A 15,207-nucleotide genomic window follows, 5' to 3' on the forward strand; every position below is an offset into this window, starting at 1 on the left:
GGCCGGTGTGGGCGAGCAGTGATAGGCGCTTGTCTGGAACCGCGCGACCGCTAAGGTCGCAGGTTCGAATCCTGCCTCGGGCACGGATGTGTGTTATGTCCTTAGGTTAGTTAGGTTTAATTAGTTCTAAGTTCTAGGAGACTGATGACCTCAGATGTTAGGTCCCATAGTGCTCAGAACCATTTGAACCATGTAGTTACGACCGAGATGTAAACATCATGTACATAGTAAATTATGTGATGTCTTTGCGGCAGTTATGTTAGATGCAAAGGAAAAACAACTAACGCACTGAAGTAGGTACATAGTATGGTATCAATTACCACAGTATCTGCTTTTATAACTCTAACATCCTTTATTATTGGAATATTAACAAAGTTCTTGTGGACAGTTTGCAATTTTATTTCATAACTCGTTGGATACTCTAGATGCAATCGAATGCAGACATAACTTCAGATCGCTGGATGAAAAACGTGGCAACTATATTTATGTTAGTAATGTAAATACTTTCATATACTATTGAAATATGCTGTTTAGGTACCAAAACAATTTACCTTAAAATATTGAAAGAATAAAAGTTTTGGGTACCTCTTGCCAAATTTAGTTTTTGGGGCACGGCACACATCGTCTCAGTTATGTCAGAAGTGGCAATTTTAGAATTTGTCTCCCTTTTTGCGAAGCACTCATTCTTTACGCGAACCATAGGCGACTTCAGAGGGAAGATAGTAGTACTATTCTCCCTCACAATCGTTAGCAGAGTATGGATGTAGATGTAGATGCAGATGTAGCTGTAATAAATAGGTAAATAGCAAGAATGGCCGACTAGAGGGAACTGTAGTTGTTTAAGAAAGAAACAGATGGCGTTAGTACCCTCCGGACGAACGTAGAATGAAACACTTCTAACAAAGTGTCATACACAGCTATGATAATAACCAGATGCAAAATACACCATTGTCCTTCCAGGCTCACACTTCGACGGGTGTATGGTGACGATATGGCTTACTGAATCTAAGCCCGACTTATGTACAACTTATGTACACACAAATTCTTCGCCGAAAATAAAATGGTAGTACGGAGTGTTCATACGAAAACACACGATCACTTGCGCGTAATTCCCAAGCGTAACACCACGCGGCAGCACGTTCCGGCCAGCCAGCAAGAGAGGGCAGCACCTACCCATGAATGAACGCCGCCAAGCGGTAGCTTGGCGAACTGCGTCAGGAACTATGACTCACGTGCGACTGCGTTACGTCATGAGCTCGGGCGTACTACATAGGGACCACGTGCGCCACGCCCACGGGGGCAGTAGGCTCATCTGTGACGTCACGAGCCGTGTCTGCACTTTCGCCTCTCAGGTCAGCCGCCGGCGGCATTTCGCCGTCTGCGGCCGAGCAGAACGTGACTCTGCGAAAGGGGGGACGGCTATGAAGACGCGATGCAGTATCATTCTGCGAGTACATTCCGTTAAGAGTATATAACACCTCACGACTGGGGCGAGAGTTCTCTTGTAAAGTCTTCAACGATGTATCACAAAATGAGCCTCACTCAATTTGTGCATGTATCGAATCCGCCACTAAAAGTGTGGAAACCAGTACTGACAACTGATATCCTGCATTACGTCGATAATAGTTACATTTGGAGCTCCTAATTGCATTGCAACTGAATGAAACAATTTTTGTGCCTTTATTCTTTGCAAGGTATCGTAAGTGCTAGGTTTGGTGGATGTTGTGTTAAATGTTGGATTTTTGTTCCGTTTATGGCAATATTTTTTTTCTTATAATTGCCTCTTGAAATTTTGTTTTTCAGGCTTCACAGCACCTCATAGTTCCTACGGCAATCCCACGGAAACTAAATAGATCTGTGATGAACTGCGCAGTTGTTCTTTGTATCTTTCCCGTCTCTTCTGTTACCTCTTTTCCTATCATTAGGAGGTGCATTTCCCGCGAAAGGTTATCAGAGAACCAGTGGGAATTTGCTGCTTGTTATTCCTATGCATCAATGTCGGAGTGGTAAAGGCAAGGATAGTAACATTTTGCAGGAGTTTTACAGACTGCTCCTGTAATTTGTACTGTATTCAAGTTTCATTGTTAGCCTTCTGCTCGTTAGAGGCCTCATTATAAATTGCTATTGTTTGATTTTCTTATTCCACTTGCAGTGCAAATGATTACATTGGCAATGAAAGAAGCCCATGTTCTACGCGCAGATGTATGGTAATACAGGAGACCACTATGATAAAATAAGAACTAGGAGCGCAGGATCACAGAAAGAATGAAACTACAACGATGACCTAATGTAGCCCATGTCAAATTACCAAATGAGCAGCAACCAGTCGCAAGATAATGTTTTCTCCATTTACTTGTGCAATTCGATTTCAACTGATCAATAGCCATCATCGGTGCTTTCAACGTGTATGTTCCCTAAGGAATAACACTGTCTTAAGCAGACGTCAAACGCAAACTCTGACGTCTGGTTAAGACAGTGTTATTACTCAGGGAACATACACGTTGAAAGCACCGATGATGGCTATTGATCCGTTGAAATCGAATTGCACAAGTAAATAGAGAAAACATGATCTTGCGACTGGTTGCTGCTCATTAGGTAATTCTATGGTTTACGGTCGCTGGACAACTTGGGAACTACATGGAGCCCCCCCATCCATGTCCAATTGCTTTGAGCAAGAACTGTTTCACAGCATACCACAATTAGGAGGATCGATGGGGCTGTCACGTGCGACACTAGAATTTACATGGAGCAATAAAGAGCTTCACACCTTCCTTTTCTAAGCACGTATATCGCTGACCAACATGCAACGCTTCGTAACTGCTATAATGAGAGCTGGATATACGTACTAAGCTGCTGCTCCTCCCTGTCTCTGTCTACCTCCTTCTCCTCCACTCGCCGTCCATCTTTTCCTCCCCCTTTCTTTCTCCATCTCTTCCCTCTTCCCCCATCTCTGACCATCGAGGTGAAGAAAACACAATCAAATTTTTACAACAGAGCACAGTACGCCCTTCAATTTCTCACAGTAGGTTTAAGCAGAAAACCTCTACCTTCCGTTTAAAAAAAATTACATAGCTTGTGCCGATTCTAATGTCTGTTAGAGAATCGGGTAAATATATGGCGTACATTGCTAAAGATCTTTTCGAGATTTCTACTCATAAGAAAATGACTTACAAGTTCGTGGCACCCTCCGCCGGTAATGCTGGAATTCAATATGGTGTTGGCCCACCCTTGGCCTTGATGACAGCTTTCACTCTCGCAGGCATACGTTCAGTCAGGTGCTTGAACATTTCTTGGGGAATGGTAGCCCCTTCTTCACGGAGAACTGCACTGAGGAGAGGTATCGCTGTCGATCGGTGAGGCCTGGCACGAAGTAAGCGTTCCAAAACATCCTAGAGGTGTTCCATAGAATTCAGGTTAGGACTCTGTGCAGCCCAGTCCATTACAGGGATGTTATTGTCGTGTAACCTCTCTGCCACAGGCCGTGCAATATGAACATGCGCTCGATCGTGTTCAAAACTGCAATCGCCATCCCCGAATTTCTCTTCAACAGAGGGAAGCAAGAAGGTGCTTGAAACAGCAATGTAGCTTGTGCTGTGATAGTGCCACGCAAAACAACAAGTGGTGCAAGCCCCCTCCATGAAAAACACGACCATACCGTAACACTACCGCGTCCGAATTTTACTGTTGACACTACACACGCTGGCAAATGTTCACCATACCCACTCACAGCCATCGGATCGCCATATTGTGCACCATGATTCGTCACTCCACACAACGTTTTTCCACTGTTCAGTCATCCAATGTTTACGCTCCTTACACCAAGCGAGGCGTCGTTTGGCATTTGCCGGCGTGATGTGTGGCTTATGAGCAGCCGCTCGACCTTGGAATCCGTTTTCTAACCTCACGCCTAATTGTCATGGAACTTGCAGTGTACCCTGATGCAGTTTGTAATTCCTGTGTGATGGTCTAGATAGATGTCTGCCTATTACACATTACGACCCTCTTCAATTGTCGGCGGTCTCTCTCAGGAAACAGACGAGGTCGGCCTGTACGCTTTTGTGCTGTACGTGTCTTTTCACCTTTCCACTTCACTATCACATCGGAAACAGTGGACCTAGGGATATTTAGGTGCATAGAAATCTCGCGTACAGACTATGACTCGTGACACCCAATCACCTGTACCACTTTCGAAGTCCGTGAATTCCACGGAGTGCCCCATTCTGCTCTCTCACGATGTCTAATGAATACTGAGGCCGCTGATACGGAGTACCTGGTAGCACAATACACCTAATATGAGACACGTATGTTTTTGGGGGCGTTCAGATAATTTTGATTACATATTATATGTATCTTATGTCCATCCAAAGATTTATCAGAGTTACGTGTAAAAATTTGAAGGAAATCGGTGAAATTCTTTTCGAAACTCCTGGCCGCCCTAGTGTTCCTGAAGAAAATGTTGCACGAATTCAAACTGCTTTCCAACGTAGTCCTTCAAAATCAACTCCTAATGCCAGTTTGGAAATATAACTACCTGCAGCAACAGTTTGGCGTGCTTTGAGACATCGGTTGGTTATGAAGCCATACAAGTTAAAGCTGTTACAAGGTCTGCGTCCTGATAACAAACGTAAACGTGTGGCATTTTGTAACGAGCTTCTGGATTCTATGGACAATGAAAACACTTTCGCACAAAGCATCGTGTGCAGTGATGAAGCGACTTTCCGTGTTGGTGATCAGATAAACAAAGACAACGTTCGAATTTGGAGCCTGCAGAATGCATATGCAGCTGTTGAACATGTCCGAGATTAGCCCAAAATCAACGTGTTTCGTGCGATGTCACGACCAACTGTTTTCGGCCCATTCTTCTTTGAAGGAAACACGGTTAACGGTCAGCAGTATCTCGCCATGTGGCGAAACAGGATGTTTCCGAGGTTGCACGAAGAGAACTCCATTTTTCAACATGACTGGGCACCTCCTTCACTGAAGTCGCCATATGCATCAATATCTGAGTTAATACCGAACCGTTGGATAGGTCGTCAAGGAGCTGGGGGCTTTCGTTAAGGGCGACATTTCTGTACCACCATTCCCAGAGAACCTGGAAGAGTTGAAGAACCGGGTCCGTACTGCCATAACATCAGTAACGGAGGACATGCTTGCCCGAGTATGGGAGGAATTTGGGTATCGATGTGATACTGTTAGTGTCGCTGATGGAGGATGCGTTGAAACCTGTAATCTAAACTTGAGAGGTTCGTAAGTGTGTGTGTCTAAAGTTTCTTTTTCGTATGTCTTAAAGCTCAATAAATACACTCCTGGAAATGGAAAAAAGAACACATTGACACCGGTGTGTCAGACCCACCATACTTGCTCCGGACACTGCGAGAGGGCTGTACCGCATACGGAGCTCCATCGCAGTCTTTAACACTGGTAGCATGCCGCGACAGCGTGGACGTGAACCGTATGTGCAGTTGACGGACTTTGAGCGAGGGCGTATAGTGGGCATGCGGGAGGCCGGGTGGACGTACCGCCGAATTGCTCAACACGTGGGGCGTGAGGTCTCCACAGTACATCGATGTTGTCGCCAGTGGTCGGCGGAAGGTGCACGTGCCCGTCGACCTGGGACCGGACCGCAGCGACGCACGGATGCACGCCAAGACCGTAGGCTCCTACGCACCGCCACTTCCCAGCAAATTAGGGACACTGTTGCTCCTGGGGTATCGCCGAGGACCATTCGCAACCGTCTCCATGAAGCTGGGCTACGGTCTCGCACACCGTTAGGCCGTCTTCCGCTCACGCTCCAACATCGTGCAGCCCGCCTCCAGCGGTGTCGCGACAGGCGTGAATGGAGGGACGAATGGAGTCGTGTCGTCTTCAGCGATGAGAGTCGCTTCTGCCTTGGTGCCAATGATGGTCGTATGCGTGTTTGGCGCCGTGCAGGTGAGCGCCACAATCAGGACTGCATACGACAGAGGCACACAGGGCCAACACCCGGCATCATGGTGTGGGGAGCGATCTCCTACACTGGCCGTACACCTCTGGTGATCGTCGAGGGGACACTGAATAGTGCACGGTACATCCAAAAAGTCATCGAACCCATCGTTCTACCATTCCTAGACCGGCAAGGGAACTTGCTGTTCCAACAGGACAATGCACGCCCGCATGTATCCCGTGCCACCCAACGTGCTCTAGAAGGTGTAAGTCAACTACGCTGGCCAGCAAGATCTCCGGATCTGTCCCCCATTGAGCATGTTTGGGACTGGATGAAACGTCGTCTCACGCGGTCTGCACGTCCAGCACGAACGCTGGTCCACCTGAGGCGCCAGGTGGAAATGGCATGGCAAGCCGTTCCACAGGACTACATCCAGCATCTCTACGATCGTCTCCATAGGAGAATAGCAGCCTGCATTGCTGCGAAAGGTGGATATACATTGTACTAGTGCCGACATTGTGCATGCTCTGTTGCCTGTGTCTATGTGCCTGTGGTTCTGTCAGTGTGATCATGTGATGTATCTGACCCCAGGAATGTGTCAATAAAGTTTCCCCTTCCTGGGACAATGAATTCACGGTGTTCTTATTTCAATTTCCAGGAGTGTATATGCATTCGCCGATCTCGATGCTCATGAAAAGTCTCGTCTAAAAGACTGAAGCAAACCAGTCAAATACTTTTCGGGATTTTTGGTAACAATGTTTAAGAGAGACTCGTCGTTGTTTAGTAGTTCAGCTACAAATAAATAAAACTACAGGATGGTCACTCACGTTATTACCATAGGTCACACAAAATACCAGTGGGACACATGAAGTACCTCCAGAACTTCATAAGACGACCGTCCGGAAACTGCAATACGTGCAGCAAAATGATAGATATCAGCAGATATATCATCCGTCTAACCTTCGATTGTAATACCCGCCATTGCGTAGTTGCGCCAAGGGGCAGGCATGTCAGGAGATGTAGACAAATCATATGATCTGTACTGTCGGATCGCAATAGTGTGCGCCTGCAGTTAGACAAGTCAGCAGAACAGATTTGCAAAGCGGGCTGCTGTTGCGCCTTCCCGCACAGTTCGTGCCAAAGAACTGCACGCTTGTGCTGACGTTTTCCATGTCACAGACCGGGTCCATATTGGGCCCCTGTAATGTGACTTAAAAACGCTCTATCCACGGGTGTGTGTGTGTGTGTGTGTGTGTGTGTGTGTGTGTGTGTTTTCTATACAACTTGTAATTCTCGTGCAATGTCTTCTGACATTCTGGAAATACTTATGAATAACACTGCATGTCCCACGCGACACTTCATTCGAGAACGAAACGTTGAAAAATATTTTTTTTTTCGTACTTTTACTTCCGACAACGACAATAATTAAAATCACGACACATTTAAAGTCTGTCACTCTGAGAAAAGGAAACAGGCCGGTCCTGCACAAACGTAAGACAGTTCACTCATCCTGAGAGTTGAGAATCTCGGCAGATTTTGCCTGCTATCGACACTGATACAGGCAAGATAATTTTAAGTTTAAAGTCGGGTAAGAAATAACGAAATTTTTTTTTCGTTGATATAATTAATAATTTTCTGATTTTCCCCGCTTTGTTTGCACTGTGCAATCTTGTTCTCAACAAATTTCATGATTCTAGGCCAACGAGTTTTAATGAATGAGTTTTACAGCATCAAAATATTAGACACAACTGGCCGCATCGTCTGATTCCATTGACATTGAAACATATATTTATTACAGTGCCAAGCGATCGTCAGCGACCGTCCACCTTAGTATGTGACAAATTTAAACTTGATACATCAACCCGTACTTGAGAGAAAGGATTAGACAGACAGACAGACAGAAGAACAGACGGAGAACAAAGCAGGGTCATTGGTCAGCTGTGGCATGCCGATTGGTCTACTCTTACTGACAACAAGCTTCGGGCCTTCAAACCTCTCCCCACGGCTTGGACGACCTCTTCACGCCCTTTTCGGCGGGAGAACATCGTTTTGACCCGGTTACGAATTGGACACTGCCGGTTCAGCCATTGACATCTGCTGACGGCTGCGCCGGCGCCGTTCTGCCCATGTGGGCAATTGCTGATGGTACGCCACACTTTAACGTCATGTCCGAATTTTAACACACTGCGCATTGATCTTGGTCTGCCAGGTACTCTGGCTGACATTTTAGCGGATAACCCAGGAGCAGCTGCTCGCGTTCTTCGTTTTATCCACTTGACAAACCTGTCTAAGGACATTTGATTATGCTGTTTTCTTTTAATCCCTTGCCTGTTAATGTGCCTTTTATAGTGTTGTCCTTTTTAGTTGCTGTTTTAACCTTGTGCCTCGCAGTGCATTCATAGCTTAGTCGGGGCGCTAATGACCACTGTAGTTGTGCCCCCCTCCCCCCCCCCCCCAAAAAGGGATCCTACAAGGGTTCGGTTTTTACGAATAGAAGCATGGAACCCTACAAATGTAGTGGAAGGGTAATTTTATTTGATAAAGGACCCATGCTCTAATACTGACCGAACGACGCTTTGGTACGGAACCCGCTTTCTGTTTGAAATAAACGTGTGTGTGTGTGTGTGTGTGTGTGTGTGTGTGTGTGTGTGTGTGTGTGTGTTGGGGCTTCCGGGCGCTCAACCCAGAGGTTATCAGAGTGAAATACAAGTTTTTCCAATAAAGCTGTTTGGCACCAGCCTCCACCACGGCTGACTTAAGTGGTCTCCCTACCTTGAATCTCTCCGGAGAGAAACTGGAGCCTGGAAACGGTTACCTATGTGCGGGAACTGCAATGATACCTCGTGACTTGCCCGTTCACTACGCTGAAGCACAGTGGAGGTCGCAGCGCTTGGCCAGCACTTCAGAGTCCCGACTTTGCTGCGTTGGCCGTTTCCGGCCATGATCTCCAGCAGTTTACTCGCTCACATTCCATTCCTTCCGTCTGAACAGTTCTGCCTCGCGCAACAGTCGCACCCGAGATACGAGCGTCACCGGTTTCATATTTCCGCAGGCACGGCATTCCGTGCCATTAAGCCACGAAAACAGGGAGTCGGCCGTCGAATAAACTTCGCCGTCTCTACTGTATCGTGTCTCCCCCTCCTCCTCCTCTACCACGTGCAAGGAGACGAGAAGCCCTCGCCGAAGTTTGCAATCGATAGCAGAGCCCAGGCGGGTGATTTTCTTTTCCTCTACTGGGTCCTCCGCTTGTGTCTCGTGCTTCCCCCCCTCTTGTTGCTCGTTCGACGTCAGGCGGTGGCGGTGGCTTTGGCGGAGATTACAGCACGTGCCACAGGGAAGAGGCTGGGGAACGGCTCCATCGCAGTTACCACGTGCCACTCGCGTGGGACTACGGAAGGCGGGCACGGCACCGCTGCTGGGCTAACAACACAGATCAGCAGATGACACGTATTCAACGTTGTACGAGGGCTATCCACAAAGTACATTACGTTATGGAATTAAAAATAAAAAAAGTATTTTAATTTTTTAAATTATATACAGATGAAAGCCACACTTAAATACTACTTTTCTACATAGTTGCCATTTAAATTAAGGCACTTATCGTAGCGATGGACGAGCTTGGAAATTCCTTCGTCGTAAAATTCGGCCGCCTGCGCCTTCAAACCACGTGGTTACCTCTTCTTGAAGCTGTGCGTCGTCATCAAAACGCTGCATAGTCAACCACTTCTTCATTGCTGGGAATAAGTGGAAGTCGCTCGGTGCAGGGTCGGGACTGTACGGCGGATGAGGAAACAACTCCCACTTACAAGATTCGAGAACTTCACGAGTGGCATTTGCCGTGTGGGCCCGGGCGTTGTCGTGAATCAGCAATATCTTTGAGCCCAACTTTCCCCTGCGCTCTTTTGTATTGCTCTTCTGAGGTTGTGCAGAGTTTGGCAATACCTTTGAGAGGTTATTGTGGTGCCTCTTTCCAGGAAATCCACAAAAATCACGCCTTTTTTGTCCCAAAAGACAGTCGCCATCACCTTCCTTGCCGACATTGTCTGCATGCATTTCTTGGGTTTTGGGGGGGGGGGGGGGGAAATTAGTGTGTCTCGCAGTTCACATGCTTAACCCATGTTTCGTCACCAGTAACGATGCGATCGAGTAATGAGTCGCCATCTTTCTCGTAAGCGTCCAAAAACGTTAACGCTGTAGCCATTCGCTGATTTTTGTGAATCTCTGTCAAGATTTTTGGTATCCATCATGCACAAAACTTGTGGTAACCAAGCTTTTCGGTAATGATTTCGTGCAACAAACTTCGTGAAATTTGTGGAAAACTCATAGAGAGTTCCGTTATTGTGAAATTACGGTTTTCACGGACCGCGGCATCGACTTTTTCGACAAGTTCGGCAGTCACTATGCAGGGTCTTCCACTTCGCTCTTCGTCGTGAACGTTAGTTCGGCCATTTTCAAATTTTATGACCCATTGACGCACTCCACCTTCAGTGATTCTGTTGTCCCCATACACTTCACAAAGCTGCCGACAGATTTCTATCGGTGTTCAGTTTTTTTTTTTTTTTTTTTGTCAGAAACCTTATTACAGCACGCACTTCACACTTCGCGGCATTTTCAATTAACGCTGACATTTCAAACAGTCACAGTGACTCAACGGAGTACAGCACGAACCTCTCACTAGCACGGCAGGATGCCAACTGAGCGGCGGAATGCCATGACACCAAGATGGCCGCGCTAGCCCCGCCCCTAACGGACACAGACGAAAACATAATGTACTTTGCGGATAGCCTTCGTAATTCCTTTGAGACTGGCAAATGCAGTGCAAAGTACTGACTAAAATTATTTCCGACTGTGGGATTAAATTCGAATACTGCCGTGGCGAGCGCGGGCGTACAGACAGACTGAAATTCGATATAGGATAAAAAAGCACTCCGTCTTCAGGCCATAGGTGACCCATCGGGACCATCCGACCGCCATGTCATCGTCAGCTGACGAACGGATAGGAGGGGCGTGTGGCCAGCACAATGCACTCCCGGTCGTTATGATGGTTTTCTTTGACGGGAGCCGCTACTATTCGGTCAAGTAGCTCCTCAGTTGGCATCACGAGGCTGCAACCCGAAAAATGGCAACAGCGCATGGCGGCACGGGTGGTCACCCATCCAAGTGCTGGCCACGCCCGGTAGCGCTTAACTTCGGTGATCTGACGGGAACCGGTGTATCCACTGCGGCAAGGCCGTTGTCTCGATTTAGGATAATGAACCATTAATGCTAGGACTTAAGGTAACAACTCATCGTATAACATAGCCTACTAACATAGAAAACACCTACCTACCACGGCTGTAAATTTTTATGGACATTCAAATTACATATTCCAAAATTTTTATACTGCTACCAACAACTTGCTTGGTGGGACTGTAAAGTATGCTTTCTGCAGATCAACAAACGTAAAATGAACTGTCATTTGCCATTCTAACTTCTACCTTCGTTTCCATATCTTCTAATGTTATTTTGCATCAAGATAATAATAATGTTTCCGATCCGTTATTCTTATTACTATTATTGGTTCAGTCTGGTTAAACGGGAAAAAAAGAAAAGAGAACGTACATGTTTCTAATATGTCCTGCCTCTGTCCATCTCCCTCGGTCCCCCTCTCTCCATCACCTCCTCCTTCCCCTTTCTCTCTTCCTTCCCCGTTATCTCTGTCATCTCCCCCTTTCTACGTCTCACTGATCATCGCATCCTTTCCGCTTTCTATGTCCATGTTCTCCAACCTCTCTGTTCATCTCGTCTTTCCCTATCTCTCTGACACTGAGCGTCGTTTATTGTCGTCTGTAGTAGTACTCTAAACATAAACCCATAAGCCAAAAATGCACTTTCCCTTTTGTTAATATTATATATTGTCCCTCCAAATGTTGATCAGACTATTGTGTAAATTTGAAGTAATTCGGTCAAGAACTTTTCGAGATTTTTGATGATAACGTCTCGCCGTTGTATATCATATATATATTTCAAATGGGCATATAAAAGACACGCGTATTTGAATGCAGGAATTACAGTAACAAATGACAGCAAAAAACTTCGAACGATCATGCAGATAATGACGTGCGGAAGGCAATCCGAAGACTACGTTAAACTGGCAAAACAATTAGAAAATCCAACAAGTCTACTAAAGAGATGCCTACACCACGCTTGCCCGACTTCTGCCGGAGTACTGTTTCGCTGTATGGGACTTCCACCACGCAAGATTGACGGAAGCCATCAGAAATGTTCAAAGAAAGTCAGCTCGATTTGTATTGTCGCAAAATAGAGGACAGAGTGTCACATTTATGATATGCGAGTTTGGATGGCCATCATTAACATCCGTTGCGACCGTATCTTTTCACGAAATTTGAGTCCCGAACTTTCACCTCTGAAAGTGAAAGTGTTTTACTGTCGCCAGCCTATTTACGAAGAAGTGATTATCATAATAAAATAACAGAAATCGGAGCTCGTGAAGAAAGATTTAAGTATTCATTTTTACCACGCGCTCTTAGAGAGTCGAATGGAAACAAAACAGTCTTATGGTGGTTCAAAGAACCTTTTGCCAGATACTTAAGTGTGAATTGGAGAGTAGTCATGTAGACGTACATACAAGGTTGAAGATTTCTATTTTTGGTTATAGAGTTGTAAATGTTCGCTTGTTCAAAATACACTGGTATACCTTCCTAATATCGTGTAGGGCCCCTTCGAGAACGCAGAAGTGCCGCAACACGACGTGGCATGGACTCGACTATCAGTTGAAATAGTGTTCGAGGAAACTCACACCCTGAATCCTGCAGGGCTGTAATAGTATGAGACGATGGAGATATCTTCTGAACAGCACGTTGCAAGGCATTTCCAGACATGATGAAAATGTTCATGTCTGAGGAGTCCGGTGGCCAGAGGAAGTGTTTAAATACAAAAGAGTGTTCCTGGAGCCACTCTGTAGCAGTTCTGGAAATGTAAGGGATGGCATTGTAATGCGGGAATTGACCAAGTCCGTCGGAATGCACCATGGACATGAATGGATGCAGGTAATCGGACAGGATACTTAAGTACGTGTCACCTATCAGAGTGATATCTGGATGTATCAGAGGTCCCATGTAACTCCAACTGCACACGCTGCACATCATCTCACAGCCAGCTTGAAATGTCCCCTGCTGACACGCAGGGTCCATGGATACATGAGGTTCTCTTCATGCCCGTACACGTCCGTCCACTCGGTTCGATTCGAAACGAGACTCGTCTGACCAAACATCAGTCCAATTTCGGCGTTGACGGGCCAAGGCGAGGCGTAAAGGTTTGTGTTGTGTACTCACAAGAGTAGACGAGGGGGCCTTCGGCACCGAACGTTTATATCGATGATGGTTCGTTGAATGGTTCGCACGCTGACATTTGTTGATGGCCCAGCATTGAAGTCTGCAGCAATTTGCGGATTGCTTGCACTTCTGTCACGTTGAACGATTCTCTTCAGCCATCGTTGGTCCGGTTCTTGCAGGATCTTTTCCCGCCTGCACCGATGTTGGAGATTTGATGTTTTACCGGATTCCTAATATTCACGGTACACTCGTGGAAAGGTCGTATGGGAAAATCCCCACTTCGTCGCTACCTCAGAGATGCTGTGTCCCATCGCTCGTGCGCCGACTGTAACACCACGTATTGATAACGTGGCATTGTAGCAGCAGTAGCCGACCTAACAATGGCGCCAAAGACTTGTTGTCTTATATAGACGTTCACATATATCTGTATTTGATTACTCGTACCTGTATCAGTTTCTTTGGCGATTCAGCACATTAAATTTCCTGAGTTCTTCACCGATTCCTTTGAAATTTTTACACAACGTTGTATTCGACTATGCGAGTGTATATTATACAGGGTGTTACAAAAAGGTACTGCCAAACTTTCAGGAAACATTCCTCACACACAAAGAAAGAAAATATGTTATGTGGACATGGTTCCGGAAACGCTTAATTTCCATGTTAGAGCTCATTTTATTACTTCTCTTCAAATCACATTAATCACGGAATGGATACACACGGCAACAGAACGTACCAGCGTGACTTCAAACACTTTGTTACAGGAAATGTTCAAAATGTCCTCCGTTAGCGAGGATACATGCATCCACTTCCGTTGCATGGAATCCATGATGAGCTGATGCAGTCCTGGAGAATGGCGTATTGTATCACAGCCGTCCACAAAACGAGCACGAAGAGTCTCTACATTTGGTACCGGGGTTGCGTAGACAAGATCTTTCAAATGCCCCCATAAATGAAAGTCAAGAGGGTTGAGGTCAGGAGAGCGTGGAGGCCATGGAATTGGACCGCCTCTACCAATCCATCGGTCACCGAATCTTTTGTTGAGAAGCGTACGAACACTTCGACTGAAATGTGCAGGAACTCCATCGTGCATGAACCACATGTTGTGTCGTACTTGTAAAGGCACATGTTCTAGCAGCACAGGTAGAGTATCCCGTATGAAATCATGATAACGTGCTTCATTGAACGTAGGTGGAAGAACATGGGGCCCAACTGAGACATCACCAACAATGCCTGCCCAAACGTTCACATAAAATCTGTGTTGATGACGTGATTGCACAATTGCGTGCGGATTCTCGTCTGCCCGCACATGTTGATTGTGAAAATTTACAATTTGATCACGTTGGAATGAGGCCTCATCCGTAAAGAGAACATTTGCACTGAAATGAGGATCGATACATTTTTGGATGAACCATTCGCTGACGTGTACCCGTGGAGGCCAATCAGCTGCTGATAGTGCCTGCACACGCTGTACATGGTACGGAAACAACTGGTTCTCCGGTAGCACTCTCCATACAGTGACGTGGTCAACGTTACCTTGTACAGCAGCAACTTCTCTGACGCTGACATTAGGGTTATCGTCAACTGCACAAAGAATTGCCTCGTCCATTGCAGGTGCCGTCGTCGTTCTAGGTCTTCCCCAGTCGCGAGTCATGGGCTGGAATGTTCCGTGCTCCCTAAGACGTCGATCAATTGCTTCGAACGTCTTCCTGTCTTCCTTCGTTCTGGAAATCTGTCTTGATAGAAACGTACTGCGCCATGGCTGTTGCCCCGTGTTAATCCATACATCAAATGGGCATCTGCCAACTCCGCATTTGTAAACATTGCGCTGACTGCAAAACACTAACCTGTTGATGCTACGTACTGATGTGCTTCATACTAGGGCTGTGGAGCAATGAGTCGCATTTCAACACAAGCACCGAGGTCAACATTACCTTCCTTCAATTGGGCCAA

The 15,207-nt window shown here is 46.3% G+C and overlaps 1 protein-coding gene and 1 pseudogene across 1 annotated transcript in view; both read right to left on the reverse strand.

The window, feature by feature from the left end:
* Positions 1 to 15,207, reverse strand: part of LOC126284715 (unconventional myosin-XVIIIa) — a 1,203,577-nt gene that overhangs the window by 464,974 nt on the left and 723,396 nt on the right. The window lies entirely within an intron of this gene.
* LOC126285470 (5S ribosomal RNA) lies at positions 11,044 to 11,161 on the reverse strand (annotated as a pseudogene).

Source organism: Schistocerca gregaria, chromosome 8 (genome assembly GCF_023897955.1).
Source record: "Schistocerca gregaria isolate iqSchGreg1 chromosome 8, iqSchGreg1.2, whole genome shotgun sequence".
In the NCBI taxonomy this organism is placed as follows: domain Eukaryota; kingdom Metazoa; phylum Arthropoda; class Insecta; order Orthoptera; family Acrididae; genus Schistocerca; species Schistocerca gregaria.